Below are 18018 nucleotides of genomic sequence, written 5' to 3' on the forward strand. Positions count from 1 at the left end.
ATTATTCTGATACCAAAGCCTGGTAAAGACATCACAAAAAAAGGAAAATTACAGACCAATCTCCTTCATGGATGCAAAAATCCTTAACAAAATACTAGCAAACTGAATCCAAAGGCATATTCAAAAGATTTATAGCATGACCAAGTGGGAATTATTTTAGGAATGCAAGGGTGGTTCAACATATGAAATCCAATCAATATAATACACCACACATAAACAGAATGAAAGAAAAAACCCACATGATTATCTCAATAGATGCAGAAAAGGCATTCAACAAAATCTTTTCTTGATAAAAACAGTCAGAAAAGTAGGAATTGAAAGGAACTGTCTCAACATGATAAAGCCACTAATGTAAAACCCACAGCCAACATCGTACTCAATGGTGAAAGACTTAAAGCTTTCCTCCTAAGATCACGAATGAGACAAGGATACACACTTTCACTACTGACCACTATACTAGAAATTCTTGCCGCAGCAATTAGGCTGATTTAAAAAAAAAAAGTTATCTAAATTGGAAGGGAAGAAGTAAAATCATCTCTATTTACAGATGACGTGATCTTATATAAAGAAAGTCCAAAGGAATCCACAAGAAAACTATTAGACGTAAAAACGAATTTAGCAAAGTCACTGGATACAAAATCAACACAAATAAGCAACTGTGTTCCTATACATCAGCAATGAACAATATAAAGAGGAAATTAAGAAAACAACCCCACTTATAATAGCGCCTAAAAACATATAATATCTAGGAATAAATTTAACTAAGGATACAAAAGACTTGTAAACTGAAAGTTACAAAATCCTGCTGAAAGAAAGCCTACCGAAATAAATGGTGAGACATCCCAGGTTCATGGATTGGGAGAGTTAACATTGTAATTATATCAGTATTACCCAAAACAATATACAAATGCAATATAATCCCTATTAAAATTCCAACAGTCTTTTTTGCAGAAATGGAAAAAACAATCCTCAAATTTGTAAAGAACTGCAAGAAGCCCTGAATAACCAAAACAATCTTGAAAAAGATGAACGGGGTTGGGAAAACTCACAGGTCCCAATTTCAAATTGTATTACAAAGTGACAGTAATCAAAATAGTGCAGTACTGGCACAAAGATAGACAAATAAATCAATGGAAGAGATTTTAAACTCCCAAAATCCCACACATCTATGGCGAATTGATTTTTTTTTTCTGTTTACAGGGCTGGCACTGGGAAACGAACCCGGGTCTCCAGCATGGCAGTCGAGAACTCTGCCTGCTAAGCCACCATGGACCGTCCGCCAACTGATTTTTGACAAGGATGCTGTGTACTTAAGTGGGGGAAAAACAGTCTCTTCAATAAATGTTGTTGGGGAAAAATGGATATCTATATTCAAAAGAATGAATTTAGGCCCTTAATTCACATCATACAAAAAAATCAACTCAAAATCGATCAAGGACCTAAATATAGGAGCTAAAACTATAAAACTCTTAGAAGATAACATATTGGCAAATCTTCATAACCTGGGATTAGGCAATGGTTTTATAGATGTGACACCAAAAGCACAAGCAACAAAAGGTAAATTTGATTTCAACAAAATTAAAAACTTTAATGCATTGAAAGAAATTATCAAGAAAGTGAAAAGACAATCTACAGAACGGGAGAAAATAGTTTCAAACATATATTGAATAAAGGTTCAATATCCAGAATATATAAAAAAAAACTTTACAATGTAACAACCAGAAGATAATCCAGTTAAAAAAACAGGCAAATTGGGGATAAGGCGTAAAATAAATTGGGTAGATGGAAATACTAGTGGTCAATGAGAGGGAGGGGTAAGGAGTATGGGATGTATGAGTTTCTTCTTTTTATTTCATTTTCTGGAGTGATGCAAATGTTATAAAAAATCATCATGGTGATGAATACACAACTATATGATGACATTGTGAGCCACTGATTGTACACCATGTATGGATTATATGTGTGTGAAGATTTGTCAATAAAAATTTAAAAGAAAAAACAGGCAAAGGGAGGTTTGCATTTTCTATTTGGTGAGGGTGTTTATCTGTTATTTTTCTCTTTGGAGCAATGAAAATTGTCTAAAATAGAGAGTGTTGATGATTATATAACTAAGTGTGGATAATGTGAGACATGGATTGTTTACTTTGGACATTACCCATGATGCCCAAAGGATGGAGGTGGCTGAAGGATACACTGACTGAGAAGCAGATGGAGAACCGTGTGTATACATATGATGGAATACTGTGTGGTTACAGAGAAGAATGACTTTGTGAGGCATGCAATGAGGCAAATGAATCTTGGGGACATTATAGGGTACAAAATAAGCCAGAAACAAAAGAACAGATATTGTATGGTCTCTCTTAGAAAATACTTGTAAGTAAATTGAAGCCACGATTTTAAGTTCTTATAGCAGTCACTTTTAGTCCAGTGCTGTAATTTTTGTTTCTAGATTTTGAGAGGCTGTGCTATATATGTAGAACCTGGTATTTCCCTGGAACTTTGAGTAGCTACGTGACACCTAAGACTCAGAAATATAGTTCTGCAGCTCAGAAAGTCTGCATTGCTACACAGACAACTGAACAAAAAAAAAAGATCAGGCTTCAATTAGAGATAAGAATGAAGCTGATCTGGTCTGAACTAAGGTAAATCAAAATATAGGATCAAGGGTAATTTTTGTCTATATTTTAGAACTTCACCTACTGTATAAAAACAAAGGAAGAGAGGCTTATTTCGTCCAAAACCTAATTTTCTGTAGCACATAATCTAATTCAACATGTCTGGATAGCTCAATTAAACAACCCAAACACATGAGCCCAGAATGGGAATGAGGGCTTGTAATTCTGTATAGCTTAATGTAATACCTGGATATATCCCAGAGTATGTAGGACAGATAATTAAAAAGTACTGGCAAAATTCCTTGAGAGACTGGAGGAAAAAAATATAGAACTATTAAATTTTCCAAGCAGGAACCCCCTGATAGTATCTCAAACATTAGAGACTTCCAAGTCAATAGGCCAAGCCCTTGATTTTGAGGCTTGCTCTTATGAAAATTATTTCTGTAGCAGAGAAGCTAAACCTACCCATAATTACGACTAAGAGTTACTTTCAGAAAACTTCTTTTGTTGCTCAGATGTGACCTCTTTTTCTCTAAGCCCAAATCTGCAAGGAAAATCATTACCCTCCCCCACTACATAGGACATGACATCTAGGGGTGAAAGTCTCCCTGGCAACGTGGGATATGACTCCCAGGAATGAGCCTGGCCCTGGCACCATGGGATCAACAACGGCTTCCTGACCAAAGGGAGTAAAGAAATGTAACAAAATCAGGTATCAGTGGCTAAGAGGGTTCAAATAGAGTCAAGAAGGTTATTTTGGACATTACTCTTACACAAGCTTCAGCCAGATATTGCTAATTACCACCACCCCAACCAACACCATTCCTGTAATCCCAAAGAACACCTAGGGCTCCATGTGAGATTATACAAAAGCTTCATGCACTAAGATTACTTTCCAGAAATTTACAACCTCCAGGTGGTTCCTAGGCCAGATAAGTCCTGAAACCCAGAGGAGCCAGTAGCTCCAAGACCATTAACTAGTTCCATCCTATTCCATATCGTTGACAACCTTTCCAACATGAAAAAGTTAGAATGGGCATAGCCAAAATAACCCTAAAGATTGGGAGAAGGATCAATGGAGAAAAGGAGGAGTTGTAACAGAGAAGATAGGATTTAACAAATGAGTATAACTGCTGAATCATTATATTAATATTCCTTTTAGTCTTCAGTGCCTTGGAGTATCTAGAAGAAAAACCTGAAATTGTGGAATTGTAACCCATACCAAACTTTGAAATCTATTCTATAACTACTTACAATGTACTTTGAAATTTCTTTTTAGACATATGTCATATATCACAATAAAAAATGTTGGTGAACCGACATTCGAGAATAAACTTGGAATATGTCATTGGTAACAGAGACCAGCAGGAGTTAGAAACAGGGTAAGATAATGGGTAATTGGAGCTGAAGGGATACAGACTGTGCAACAGGACTAGATACAAAAACTCAAAAATGGACAGCACAATAATACCTAATTGTAATGTAATTATGTTAAAACACTGAATGAAGCTGCATCTGAGCTATAGTTTTTGTTTGTTTGTTTGTTTGTGTCTTTTGTTTTTTCTTTTTCCTTTTTTATATATATATTTTATTTATTATTATTATTATTTATATTTTTCTCTATATTAACATTCTATATCTTTTTCTGTTGTTTTGCTAGTTCTTTTCCTAAATCAATGCAAATGTACTAAGAAATGATGATCATACATCTACGTGATGATATTAAGAATTACTGATTGCATATGTAGAATGGAATGATTTCTAAATGTTGTGTTAATTTCTTTTTTTTTTAATTAATAAAAAAAAAAACGGGCAAAGGACTTGAACAGATATTTCTCCGAAGAATGTAAACAAATGTCTAATAACACATGAAAAGATGCTCAATATCATTAGCCATTAGGGAAAAGCAAATTAAAAATACAATGAAACAGCATGTCACACCCACAAGGAAGGCTATTATTAAAGAAAAAAAGCAGAAAATAAACAAGCATTGGAAATGGTGTGGAAAAATTAGAACACTGGTGCACTGTTGGTGGGAATATAAAATGGTGCAGTCACCATGGAAAGCAATATGGTGTTCCTCAAAAAGTTAAATAAAGGATTATAATTTGACTCAGCATCCCACTTCCAGGTATATACCTAAAGAGAGTGAAAACAGGGTCACAAAGAGATAACAGGCATAACTTGTTTTATTGTACTTAGCTTTATCATGCTTTATAGATAGATAATTGCATTTTTACAAATTGAAGGTTTATGACAACCCTGCACTGAGCAAGTCTATTGGTACCATTTTTCCAATAGCATGTGCTATATTCATGTCTGTGTTACATTTTGGTAATTCTCACAATATTTCAAACTTTTTCATTTTTATTTTATCTATTATGGTGATCTGTTATCAGTGATTTTTGATGTTATATTGTAATTATTTTAGGGCACCATGAATTGCACCCATATAGGACAGTGAACTTCATCGATAAACGTTGTGTATGGTCTGACTGATCCACTGACCAAACATTCTCCTGTTTCTCTCCCTCTCATGGGGCCTCATTATTCCGAGACACAACCATATTGAAATTAGGTCAGTTAATAACTCTACAGTGGCTTCTAAGTGTTCAAGTGAAAGAAAGAGTCAGATGTCTCTCACTTTAAATAAGAAGCTAGAAATGATGAAGCTTAGTGAAGAAGGCATGTCAAAAGCTCAGACAGGCCAAAAACTATGCCTCTTGCACCAATTCATAACCTGTCTTATTTGCATTCATAAGCCAAGTTATGAATGCAAATAAAAAGTTCTTGAAGGAAATTAAAAGTACTACTCCAGTGAACACACGAATGATAAGAAAACTTAACAGCCTTATTCTGATATGGAAGAAATTTTAGTCGTCTCAATAGAAGATCAAACTAGCCATAACATTCCCTCAAGCAAAAACCTAATCCAGAGCAAGGTCCTGATGCTCTTCAATTCCATAAAGGGCTGAGAGAGGTGAGGAAGCTGCAGAAGAAAAATCTGAAGTTAACAGAAATTGGCTCATGAGGTTTAAGGAAAGAAGCCATCTTAACATCAAAGTGCAAGGTAAAGAAGCAAGTGCTGATGTAGAAGCTGCATTAAGTTATTCAGAAGATCTAGCTAAGATAATTAATGAAGGCAGCTACACCAAACAACAGATTTTCAATGTAGACGAAATAGCTTTTTATTGGAAGAAGATACCATCTAGGACTTTCATAGCTAGACAGGAGAAGACAATGTCTGGCTTCAAAGCTTCAAAGGACAAGCTGCCTTTCTTGTTTGTAGTTTTTACAACTGGTGACTTTCAGTTGAAGCCAATGCACATTTACCACTCTGCAAATCCTAGGACCCTTAAGAACAAGGCTCATTCCACTCCGCCTATCCTCTATACATGAAACAAAGCCTGGATGACAGCACATCTGTTTACAACATGGTTTACTGCATATTTTAAGCCCATTATTGAGATCTATTGCCAGAAAAAAAAGATTCTTATAAAATATTACTGTTCGCTGACCATGCACCTAGTCACCCAAGAACTCTGATGGAAATGTACAATGTGATTATGTTGTTTTCATGCTTACTAACACAACATCCATTCTGTAGCCCATGGGTCAAGGAGCGATTTTGACTCTCAAATCCACTTATTTAAGAAATACATTTCTTAAGGCTAGAGCTGCTATAGGTAGTGATTTCTCTGATGGATGTGGCCAAGTCAATTAAAAACCTTCTGGAAAAGATTTACCATTCTAGATGCCATTAAGAACATCCGTGATTCATGGAAAGAGGTCAAAATATAGATATTAGCAAGAGTTTGGAAGAAGGTGATTCTAACCCTCATGGATGACTCTGAGGGGTTCAAGACTCCAGTCGAAGAAGTAAGTAGATGTGGAAACCATAAGAGAACTAGAATTAGAAGTGGAGCCTGAAGATGTGACAGAATTGTTGCAATCTCATGAACAGATGAAAAAGTTGCTTCTTATGGCTGAGTAAATAAAGTAGCTTCTTGAAATGGAATGTACTCTTTGTGAGGATGCTATGAACAATGTTGAAATGACAACAAAGGATTTAGAGTATTGCAAAAACTTAGTTGATAAAGCAGTGGCAGAGTTTAAGAGAACTGATTCCAATTTTGAAAGAAGTTCTACTGTGGGTAAAACGCTTTCAAATAGCATCGCATGTTTGATATCTTTCATGTAAGGAAGAGTCAACTGATATGGCGAACTTCACTGTCGTCTTTTTAAGAAGTTGCCACAATCACCCCAATCTTCAACCACCACCACCCTGATCTGCCAGCAGCATCAACACTAAGGCAACACCTTCCACAAGCAAAAATGACCAGGACTGTCTGAAGGTTCAGATAATGGTTAACACTTTTTAGCAATAAAAAGTTATTTTTTAAAATTAAGATCTGTAGTTTTTTTTTAGGCATAATGCTATTGTACACTTAGCAGACTACGGTAAAATTATAAACATAAATATTATATATACTGGGAAACAAAAAAATGTGTGTGACTTGTTTTCTTGTGATATTCATTTTATTGTAAGGGCCTGGAACCAAACCTGCAATACCTTCGAGGTAGGCCTGTAGTTATGCACCAATGTTCACAGCAGCATTATTCACAATAGCCCAAAACTACATACAACCAAAGGGTCCATCAACAGATGAGTGGATAAACAAAATGTGGTATATATACACTATGGACTATTATTTGGGCATAAGAAAAAATGAAGTTGCAGCATGTGACATGCCACAGCATGAAAGAATCTTTAGAACATTATGCTAAGTGAAATAAACAAGGAACAAAAGAACGAAAAATTGTATGATATCAATTCTGAGAGATGACTAGAAATAGCAAATTTGCAGAGACACAAAGCAGATTAGAAGTCACTGGAGGAGAGGGAAATGGGGGGAAAGGGTAGAGAGAGTGTTTGCAAAAAAACAAACAAACAAAAAAAACACAACAAAAATCTGATTAGTCTGGAGGTCTTTGAAGCTTGCCAAGAGGCTTCTAGAATTAGGATGAAAGCCCAAGATGACTAGAAGGACCAGCTGGCCCATGGTTGATGGGTAGGTGCTAGGGTCTCCCTGTATGGCTGAGCTTATTCTCTTCCAACCTCAGAAAGACCTACAGATTGAGGTTGTTGTGAAATCTGACTTTACTCATTAAAAATAGTTTTAAAATATCCCAAAACCTTCAAATTACTACTAAGAAAGAAAACAAAGCAGCCCCTGACTGCTGTCAGCTGAGCTGGACTGACTCTAACTGCAAAGCCATGCATGGCATTCTGTTGAATATAATTTCACAGAACCCAACAATAGACAAGACCACTCTGTGACCACGATCAATCAAGAGAAACACACAACTACTGTAATAACATCTGTGCACACACAGCAAACATCAACAACAACAATCCACCGTTCTAGCAACAAAAATGACCCAGATCCTCCTTACCTGGCTAATATGAGTGGTTGATACTTATTTATCAGTTACCCCTTTAGACCCATTTAATTTCTCCTGCCTTCTGGATAAAAATTAAGATAATCATAAAATTGCTCCTGCTCCAACAGCACCCAATCAAAAGTCAAACCACACTTCCCTGAACCTTATCCCAGTTTATCTAGAAGCCCCAATCCTACAGCAAGCCCTAATATGCTCCTACTCAGATGCCTCATAGTTACCCTCTTCAAAAATGTCCCCCTCTCTTGAATTTCCATATTCCTTTTAGACTGTATGAATTAGATTAACTATGGTAGCTAGCAGAAAATTGTGCCTCTCCTTCTACAAAATCCTCTGTGGCTGATGCATCCTGAGAAGTTGTGGTAACTATGAATCCCTGCAAATACAGAAAAGGTAACTAGAATGTGGGTCCAACCATGTCTGCCTACCTGATCATCTCAGCTAAGGCCCATTGAAGGCTCACTGTGCACCACAAGTAGGGCCCAGAACTTTACACATGTTAAATCATTTGGTCCCCTCAACAATTCCACTAAATATGTGAATTTCTCTATTCTGCTGATGAGAAAACTGAGGCTCAATAATGTATCCAAGTGGTAGAGAAGGGATTCAAATCCATGCAATTTTGTCCTGAGAGGGCCTCCTTTTTCATACGCACAGTAAAGGGTGACATTTGTAGGGCATTCTGCATCACCAGAAAGGTATTTGGTGCTCCAGGTGCAATGCTTTCTGTGTGAGCAGTTACCTGCTCCACATCCCACCCAAAGACCCTGAGGGCTGGAGGTCAATATTTGGCATCACACTATTTGAGAGGCTCTGCAGGGTAGAAACTTTCTGACAAGTGAATGTGATTTGTCCTGGGTATATATCAAGGTAGAAAAAAACGGCTGAGGACCACTGCTCTACATAATCATGAAAAACAGAACCTGGCAATTATTAACATTGTAAAAACAGAGAATTATGGATGTGTTTATATTAGAGAGAGAAGGAGAGAAAGAGAGAGAGATTTTGTTACATTTACTGAAAGTTACTAGAAAGATGGCTAAAGAATTTAACTAGCCAGCAACTGTAGACTTGAGTGAAGTTTATCAAGAAGCATATGCACATAAATGCTTATTATTAACAAGATGCTAGGAAGGGATATCAGAGTTTCTCAAATCAATCATGTTATCCCTCCTCCCAAAGCCTTTCAATGACTCCCCACTGCCCTGAGGATAAAGCCCTACTCCTTTAGAGGCTCCTTCAGGCCCTGCATGAGCCAGCCTAGTGTTCTGTCCAGCCTTCCCGTAGTGCCCACCATGATAGTCACACAGGTCTCCTTCCAGTTTAGTCTTGGCCCATGGAGTTTGCTCTGCCTGAAATGCTCTTCTCCCACCTCTCCTCCTGCTAAATCTGACTTCTCTTTTGAGTTGACCCCATTCTTCCGTGTTGAGTTCTCTCTGTTATCACATTAAGAGCCCTCTCATTTCCTGTGTAGTCCTTATCACAAATGCATCCCATTTATTCTTCCACTGGGCGATTATTAGTTTCCTGAGCTAGAAAGTAGACTGTCGGAGGACTTCAGAGTGTCTATCTCAATCACTGCTAGATCCTCAGCCTAGCAAATTGCATGACACAGAATCATCATTCTGTATATACTGAATGATCAAAAAGCTGTCTGCGGGCGGTGCAACGGTGGCTCAGTGGCGAGAATTCTTAACCTGCCCAGCTGGAGACCTGGGTTTGATTCCCAGAGCCTACCCATGCCCCCCACCAAAAAAAAGAAGCTGTCTGGGGAACGCAAGGGTAGTTCAGTGGTAGAATTCTCATGTGCCATGCGAGAGACCTGGGTTCAATTACCAGTCTATGCACTCACCTCCCCCACCCTACCCCCCAAAAAGCAAAAAACTAACAACAAAATTCAACAAATGGTGCTACAATAATGGGATACTTACAGGGAAAAATAATGAAATGTGATCCCACATACAGGATACCAAAAAAAAAAAAAAAAGCTGTCTGAAGGAATGATAGAAAAGGAATATGGGGAACTTGAAAGAAATTTGGGAAGACAAAAGTATATGATTATCTTTTGTGGATCAAAATTCAGTTGAGACAAAAGGTAAAGGATTTTAAGGAGAAAGTCTCCAAGGATGGAAAAACACTCCAGAAGGAGATAAAAATGCTGGCTGATGAGACCTTCCTTCATCACTCACAAAAGTCTGGCCAGCCTTATTTGCACACTGGAATTATAATATCTGGGAGAAAACATCTGAGTGGCTGGGCCTAATCATGCCAGATATCATTTATATATTTGTTCTTCCTCAGGTTTTAGGTAATTCTCTCCAACAGAGCTTGTATTTAGAAATTTACTCTACTTCCCATAATTATTTCTTTTTGTTTTCCCTTGGCTTTTAGTAAAATGAGTTTTTCAAATGCCAGCCTGGAGGTTGTGGTAAATAGGAGGGAAGGTGTTTTGGTTTTTTAAAGCTGTCAAAAAATGCAATATACCAGAAATGGACTGGCTTTTAACAATGGGGTTTATTAGTTTACAAATTTATAGTTATAAGATCATGAAAATATCCAAATTAAGGCATCAGGAAGATACCTTCTCTGAAAAAAGGCTGCTATCATCCAGGGTTCCTCTGTCAGATAGCAAAGCACATGGCCAGTGTCTGCTGGTCCTTCACTCCTGGATTTTGTTGCTTTAAGCTCCTGGTTCCAGTGGCCTCCTCTCTGTGCTTCTGTGGGTCCTCTCTTAGCATCTCTGGGGCTTTTCTCTCTCACCTCTCTCGGCTTTTTCCATCCTTTATCCTCTCATAAAGGACTCTAGCAAAAGATTCAAGACCCATCTAGAATGAGGTGGGTAACAGCTCAATTGAAATAACCTAACCAAAAGTTCCCACCCCCAACGGGTCTGCAGGCATGTGAATGGATTTTAAAAATATGACGTTTTCTGGGGTACACAGCTTCAAATCAGCACAAAAGGGTATTCAGACTTGGGGTATAGCAGGAACAAAGGTTGGAGGAGAGAGGTGTGACATGTCCCTGGCCTGACAACAGCCAAGAGAGCTGGAGGTGGCTTGATTTAAGTATTTCTAGAGTTGAGGCTGGCTGGCAGTTGAAAACTCAGATTTGATTACAGAAGAGAAATACAAAAGAGTTTTCAACCAGAGAGTGATATCTTTTTTAGAAAGATCACTCTGACTTTCTAAGATAGATAATTTAACCTCTGACTATCTCTGTCAGTAGAACTTTCCCTAATCTTCAGCTTTGAGAACTGAAGATATTGTCCATAGTTAGCTGGCTTCCATGACTGAGATTTTCTCTTTGGCTTTCGTTTTATGCAGTTTTCCATGACATGCCTAGTTATGGATTTTTCTTTGTCTTGCTTAAGACAATTGGGCTTCCTGATCTGAGGATTCATATCTTTCATCAATTTGGAAAAGTTATTACTTATTAACTTTTTGAATACTGCTGCCCCTCCACCTTCTAGAACTTCCTTTAGATTTATTTTAAACATTCCTGTTCTAGTCTCCATGTCTATTAACCTACCTTGCATATTTTCCATCTCTATGTTTCACTTTGCCATACCTTCTTTGTGCCATCCTGTCAACACAAACACACAGTAACATTAATTCTGGCCCCATTCAAGGGACTGTGAATGTGAGCTAGTGGCTTGGAATTATCTGCCACATTCCATACCAGGCTAGACCAAGATAGGTTCATGTGCCCAATCTTTTTCCTGGGGAGAGGGCATTCCTTGGAACTGAGGATATTGTTCCAGGGTCCAAGATTCACAAAATAGAGATTTACAAGTCAGTTCTCCTACCTAGCTCAGATCCCAAACTTTTTCCTCTGTCCTTCCACATCGTCTGTTAAAACCCAGCTCTCAGATTTTTTTTTTCTCATTAAACTTTGTTTTAATAGGTCTCAAAATTCTGTGACAGATTTTTGGTCGTTGTTTCCATTTAAAAAATATTGATTTTAAAAACTAATAAATTAAAACTGCCACATCAAAACAAATGGTCCACAAAACATCCCTTTCTTTCTGAAGGTTTTATGATGCATCGTTATTATTAATCAGTCTTTTACATTAAACTTAAATGGCCAATTGAGACAAACAGTTCTGAGACAGTTCTTCCAGCACTGATTAAGACTTAGTGGCAGGTATTATGGGTAATATTCATTTAGATTTCTGAGCTTTCGGGACAGACTTGGTGACCTTGCCAGTTCTAGCAGCCTTCTTGTCCACTGCCTTGATGACACTCACAGCAACTGCTGTCTCATATCATGAATAGCAAAATGACTCAGAGGATAGAAAAACTCTCAATACACATGGGCTTGCCAGGAACCATATCAATGATGGCAGCATCACCAGATTTTAGGAATTTGGTGCTATCTTCCAGCTTCTTGTCAGAACGGCGATCAATCTTCTCCTTCAGCTTGGCAAACTTGCAAGCAATGTGAGCTGTTTGACAATCCAGTACAGGTGCATAGCCAGCACTGACTTGGCCTAGATAGTTCAGGATAATCACCTGAGCAGTGAGGCCCACTGCTTCCATTGGTGGATCATTTTTGCTGTCACCTGCCACGCTGCCAAGATGAACATCTTTTACAGACACATCCTTGACACTGAAGCCCACACTGTCCCCAGGAAGAGCTTCACTCAAAGTGTCATAGTGCATTTTAACAGACTTTACTTCAGTTGTAACGTTTACTGGAGCAAAGGTAACCATCATGCCCAGTTTGAGAACATCAGTCTCTACTCGGCCCACAGGCACAGTACCAATACCACCAATTTTGTAGATATCCTGAAGAGGCAGACACAAGGACTTGTCAGTTGGATGAGGAGGTGGCAGGATGCAATCCAGAGCTTTAAGCTGTGTGGTTCCATTGGCATTGCCCTCCCTATGGGTGACTTTCCATCCCTCAAATCAAGGCATATTAGCACTTGGCTCCAGCATGTTGTCACCATTCCAACCAGAAATTGGTACAAATGCTACTATGTCAGGGTGGTAGCCAATTTTCTTAATGTAGGTGCTGACATCCTTAATGATTTCCTCTTATCTCTTCTGACTATAAGATGGTTCATGGAATACATTTTAACACCAACCATTAGTTGTTTCACACCCAGGGTGTAAGCCAGAAGGACATGTTCTCGGGTTATGCCCATTCTTGGATATGTGAGCTTCAAATTCACCAACACTAGCACCAACAATCAGGACAGCACAGTCAACCTGAGATGTGCCTGTAATCATGTTTTTAATAACGTGGCATCAATGATGGTCACATAATATGTGCTGGGCTCAAATTTTCACAGGGAGATAGCAATGGTGATATCATGCTCACATTCAGCTTTTAGTTTTTCCAAGACCCAAGCATACTTGAAGGACCACCTTCCCTTCTCAGCAGCCTCCTTCAATTTTTTCAATGGTTCTTTTGTTGATTCTATCACATTTGTACATCACATGGCCAATACTGGGGACTTGCCTGAATCTACATGTCCAATAACAACAATGCTGATATGAGTCTTTTCCTTTCCCATTTTGGCTTAAGATATAGCACTAGTTTTCATGATTCCTGAGTTTTGGGGGCAAACCCTTTGTGAAAAAGCACTCCCAGAGTTCTGAAATGTCCTCAGGGAATACACAAAATCCACCCCTAACTTTCCCCTCTAGATTCTTTCTCTTGATCTCTTTAGGTTTCATTTTTCTGCTACATCAGTAATGTATTTGAAAAACTTGCTTGCTGCTGTTCTTTTTTCCCAGGATTTTCAGTGTTTTGAACAAGGAGAGGCCTCTCTGGACATTTCAGTTCAATTTAATTCTGTACCTCTTGATACCATTTAACGCAACCTTCTCATCTCTTTTATGCTGTAGCATAGCACATTTTCTCTATCTGGTCTTAGATCCAACAGTCATTGCCTTTACTCCTATCTTCCTCAGCACTACTAAAGAAAGTTGCAGAGCCCTGTTTCAAATTCTTACAAACTGCAACTACATCCTCACTGTTAACTTAGTGTTCCTTTTATACATTATCTTTTTAATTCCCTCTTCCCAGGTGTTTCAAAAAAATTCTCCATTCACCTAAAATCAGTGATTCTCAATGACAGTGGCACCACCCCAAAGAGCAGTTTTGAAAACTTGAGACATTTTTGTTTCCTTGTGTAGCAATGACAAGCATTTACAAATTAAAATATCTTACCTTATAATTTATTTAATTTTTATTTCTCCTTTATATTTACAGTTAGGGCATTATATATTTGGGGGGAACCATATGTCCTTTTTATTTTCTATGAATATCTTCAGAATAGCATAGAAAAAGTTGCAAATATTTGCTCTAAAACCCTGAGATTGACAGAATTAAGAACAAGGACTCTAAACCTATTGCACCCATACCCTTTTACAAGAGTGAGAGTAATTATAACTTGTTTTGGCTTTTTTTTTTTTTGGCATAGGCAGACTCCAGGAACCAAACCTGGGTCTCTGGCATGGCAGGTGAGAATTCTGTTATTGAGCCACCTTGCATAGCCCTGCAGCTTTTTTATTGCAAGAGTACAATGAACTCTGTTTCCTACGAGTGTTTCTCAGATTGCAGGCCATCACCATCTCTATTAATATCACTTGCTGAATCAGAATCTCTGGAAGTGAGATCTCAGTAGGTACATTTCTAACATGTTCTCTAGGCAATTTCACTAGGCTCTCATCCTCTATTGTGTCAGAGAAGATATTGCCCTTCTTGGTCTCTTTTTCCACATATACTCCTTGTATTAGTTAGGGTTCTCTAGAGAAACAGAATCAACAGGGAACACTTGCAAATATAAAATTTATGAAAGTGTCTCATGTGACCGTAGGAATGCAGAGTCCAAAATCCACAGGGCAGGCTGCGAAGCCGATGACTCCAATGGATGGCCTGGATGAACTCCACAGGAGAGGCTCACCAGCCAAAGCAGGAATGAAACCTGTCTCCTCTGAGTCCTCCTTAAAAGGCTTCCCATGATTGGATTTAGCATCACTAATTGCAGAAGACACTCCCCTTTGGCTGATTACAAATGGAATCAGCTGTGGATGTAGCTGACGTGATCATGACCTAATCCTATGAAATGTCCTCATTGCAACAGACAGGCCAGCGCTTGCCCAATCAGATGAACAGGTACCACAACTTGGCCAAGTTGACACCTGTCCCTAACCATGACACTCCTGATTCCATTGTGTCTGGCCTCAGTTCCGTCCTTTCCACTGGATTCAACTCCTCTCTTTTCAAGAATACACAGATGTCCCTTATCCAGAAAAGAAATCTTTCCAAATTCCCAACATTACTTGATTACTTGATTACTCTTGATTTCCTTTCATTTACCCTGATCGTAAAGGTTAATTTGTTGGTGTGCCAGTTTGAAGCTATTATGTACCCCAGAAAAGCCATGTCCTTTAATCCTCATTCAATATTGCTAGGTGGGATCTTTTTTATTATTTCCATGGAGATGAGATCCATCCAATTGTGGGTGGTAACCTTTGATTAGATAGTTTCCATGGTAATGTGTCTCTACCCATTCAAGGTGGGGTTGCTTACTGGAGGCTTTTAAGAGGGAACCATTTTGGAACAAACTTTAGAGCCATCAGAACCAACAGAGCCTACACAGCCAGAGACCTCTGGAGCAGAAGGAAAACGTCCCCGGGGAAGCCTTGTGATATGAGGAGAGAAAGCTAGCAGACTTTGCCATGCACCCTCCCAGCTGAGAGAGAAGTTGTGAATTTCATCGGCCTTTTCTTTGAAGTTAAGGTATCTTTCTCTGCATGCCTTAATTTGGACATTTTCATGGCCTTAGAACTATAACTTGCAATTTATTAAATTATCCTTTTTAAAAGCCATTCCATTTCTGGTATTTTGCATTCTGAGAGCTTGCAAAATAATACAATTGGTTTAAAATTTAACATCACATTTATGGAATACCTCTGTGTCAGTGAGAAAATATTAAGTACTCCAGAAGAGCCATGTTTTAATTCTGATCCATCTTGTGGGAGTAGCCATTTCTTTTAAACCTGATTCAATACTGTAGGTTGGAAACTTTTGATTAGATTAATCTCCATGGAGGTGTGGCTCCTCCCATTCCAGGTGGGTCTTGATTAGCTTATTAGAGTCTTTAAAGAGGAAGACATTTTGGAGAAACCTCAGAAATGACACAGCCGACAGAAAGTTCACAGCAGAGCTGACACAGATGCCAATCCCTAGAGAACAGAGACATGGATGTTTGGTGATACATGGAGCCCAGAAGACATTACCAAGAGATGTTAAGCAAACCAGAACCTGGAGAGAGCCAGGGGAAGCCAAAAGATGAAAACTAGCTCGGGAGAAGTAAAGTGAGAAACACCCACAGGAACAGAAGCTGAAAGCACTGGAGCCCAGGAGCAAGGCTGATCCATTGGCCTTCCTTGAACTAAGGTATCTTTCTTTGGATGCCTTAGTTTGGATATTTTTATAGGCTTAGAACTGGAAACATGCAACTAATAAATTCCCTTTTAAAAAACCATTACATTTCTGTTATATTGCAATTGTGACAGCTTTAGCAAACTAACACACACACACACTCTTTGCAATTCTTCAGCACCACCAATGACTTTCTCTTCATGCTTACAACTTTGTTCCTTAGTAAGTCTGACTTCACTGCTCACTTCTGCTCTTTTATCAGCTTCTTTCAGGAGTGTCTATAACTGAGAAGTTGGGATTTAAGGGATTATTATGATTACTGGTACCAGTACCTTTTTAACTTTCTGGCATATCAGAGTAGACAGAGGGAAATACCTGCAATCTCCGAACTGTACTCCAGGTGTCCTGAACTCTGATGATGACTGTATAGCTGTTTTAGTTTACAAGCTGCCATATTGTGACGTACTAGAACTGGAGCACATTTTATTTTATTTTATTTTATTTTATTTATTTATTTTTTTACATGGGCAGGCACTGGGAATCGAACCCAGGTCCTCTGGCATGGCAGGCAAGCATTCTTGCCTGCTGAGCCACTGTGGCCCGCCCTTTTTTTTTTTTTTTTTTTAACATGGAACACATTTTAAAAGGGGAATTTAATAAGTTACAAGTTTACAGTTCTAAGTCTATGAAAATGTCCAAACTAAGATATCCAGGGAAAGATACCTTAATTCAAGAAAGGTCAATGGGCCTGGAATACTTCTGTCAGCTGGGAAGCCAGGTGGCTGGCTTCTGCTAGTCCCTTGCTCCTGGGCTCTGTTGCTTCCAGCCTCTGTTCCTGTGGGGGGCTCCTCACTTTGCTTTCCTGGGACGGGCTTTCATCTCTTAATTTTCCTTGGCTATCTCTAATTCCTGGCTTGCTTAACATCTCACAGCAACTTCTCTTGGGCTCTAAGCATCTCTAAACATCCAGGTCACTGTTTTCCAAGTGTCAGCATCTGTGTCAGTTCTACACTGGTTTCTGCCAGCTCTGTAGTTTCTGAGGTTTCTCCAAAATGCTTCCCCTTTTAAAGACTCCAGTAAACTAATCAAGACCCACGTGGAATGGGTGGAGTCACATCTCCATCTAATCAAAAGTTTACACCCACAATTGGACATGCCACATCTCCACAGAGATGATCTAATCATAAATGTCTATCCTACAGTATTGAATCAGGATGAAAAGAAATGGCTGCTCCCACAAGATTGGATCAGGAGTAAAACATGCCTTTTCTGGCCAAACTAACACACACACATTCTTTGCAATTCTTCAGCTCCACCAATGACTTTCTCTTCATGCTTACAACTTTGTTCCTTGGTTAAGTCTGACCCCAGCACAACAGTCTTTATCTTGTGCCCTTGTGATTGTAAAAACCTTGTGACTGACCATCAGTTATACCCATTTTATCTGGTTTTTCACTTTTAGAGTCTTATGATCACTAAAGACAGTCCCTAATGTTTACTAATAAAGGGTCTTGGGTCAGCCCAGAACTAAGCCATCCCA

General features: G+C 38.7%; 1 protein-coding gene and 1 pseudogene across 3 annotated transcripts in view; both read right to left on the reverse strand.

Moving 5' to 3' along the window:
• The window catches only part of TEX14 (testis expressed 14, intercellular bridge forming factor), a 129402-nt gene that overhangs the window by 81681 nt on the left and 29703 nt on the right, over positions 1–18018 (reverse strand). The gene's annotated exons all lie outside the window — the stretch shown is intronic.
• On the reverse strand, positions 11537–14249 carry LOC143685969 (elongation factor 1-alpha 1 pseudogene; annotated as a pseudogene).

Source organism: Tamandua tetradactyla, chromosome 6 (genome assembly GCF_023851605.1).
Source record: "Tamandua tetradactyla isolate mTamTet1 chromosome 6, mTamTet1.pri, whole genome shotgun sequence".
In the NCBI taxonomy this organism is placed as follows: Eukaryota; Metazoa; Chordata; class Mammalia; order Pilosa; family Myrmecophagidae; genus Tamandua; species Tamandua tetradactyla.